We start from the raw sequence: 1309 nt of genomic DNA on the forward strand, positions 1-1309 counted from the left end.
ATGTCTGCTTGTATCTGTTAGATACCTAGGATTAAGTGATACAAATTTTGGAAATAATGATGCAAATACTGCTAGTTTTAGGTTGGTAAAGCCAGAGCCAATCGTTGATAACCAAAAAAAAAAGAAGGATTTGGAAAGTAGTTAGATTCATTGGACGGTGTTGCTGTCAAACAAGAATTTATTCAACATTCAATTATCAAGCCATCTAATTCAACTGTTAGCAATTCAAAGTTGTTTGATTCTACAGTCAAGAAAGATCAAAAACAGTAAAGAGAACTGCTACAACTCAGTTGAGTAAAGTGTTGCCACAAATATCATAAGTTCTTCTGCTTCCATGACAGGGTCGACCGGAAGATTGTAGTAGCGCAGGAGTTAATATTGAGAAAGCATGTGAGAAAGTTTCGTCAAATCTTGAACATTGCCTCTTTTGACAAAAGGGTTTGCTGCATACAAGTTCTGCAGGTTTTGTTGCCGTTGTGGGCCTGCTACATACAACACTGCAAGCTCTAATATAAACCAAAACCAATTTTACAGCCATAGTAAGTGAAACATAAGAAAACTAGTCCTAGTTTGAAAAGGCAACATGAAGTTGCAGCAGATTATAATATTCAAACTTTCATGTTGACCATACTTTTCCTCATCGCCTTCCTCCTCTCCATACTCATCCTCATCAGCAGTCGCATCTTGATACTGTTGATACTCTGCAACCAAATCATTCATGTTGCTCTCAGCCTCAGTGAATTCCATCTCGTCCATTCCTTCACCTGTGTACCAATGCAAGAAAGCCTTCCTCCTGAGCATAGCAGTAAACTGTTCACTCACCCTGCGGAACATTTCTTGAATTGAGGTCGAGTTTCCAATAAATGCTGAAGCCATCTTCAAACCAGTTGGGGAATACCACACATTTGTTGAGTGAGCTCAGGGACGCTGAGAGTCCTGTACTGCTGGGAGCCGCGAGAGGTCAGAGGTGCAAACCCCACCATGAAAGAGTGAAGACGAGGGAATGGGATGAGATTCACAGCAAGCTTCCTGAGACCAGAGTTCAACTGACCGGGGAACCTCAAACAGCATGTTGCACCAGACATAGTTGCTGATATCAGATGATTCAGATCACCAACTGTATCAACATAGAAAATAAAATCAAGCACACTAAAAAAAAACACACCAAGTCTAGGAGATACGTGAGTTAACCATGGGAGCATCAAGGCTAACCCTGCTGTTGCACCAGTTCATCCCATGTCCTGCAGCACCTTGCCTTCGCTTTGCCTGCATTGTCAACAGTCCAACATAAGTCATGACATGTCAAAAC

General features: G+C 41.5%; 1 pseudogene; it reads right to left on the minus strand.

Moving 5' to 3' along the window:
- Positions 1-372: 372 nt before the first annotated feature.
- Positions 373-1109, minus strand: LOC127102106 (tubulin beta-1 chain-like; annotated as a pseudogene).
- Between the last annotated feature and the right edge of the window lie 200 nt (positions 1110-1309).

Source organism: Lathyrus oleraceus, chromosome 7, assembly GCF_024323335.1.
Source record: "Lathyrus oleraceus cultivar Zhongwan6 chromosome 7, CAAS_Psat_ZW6_1.0, whole genome shotgun sequence".
Taxonomy (NCBI): Eukaryota; Viridiplantae; Streptophyta; class Magnoliopsida; order Fabales; family Fabaceae; genus Lathyrus; species Lathyrus oleraceus.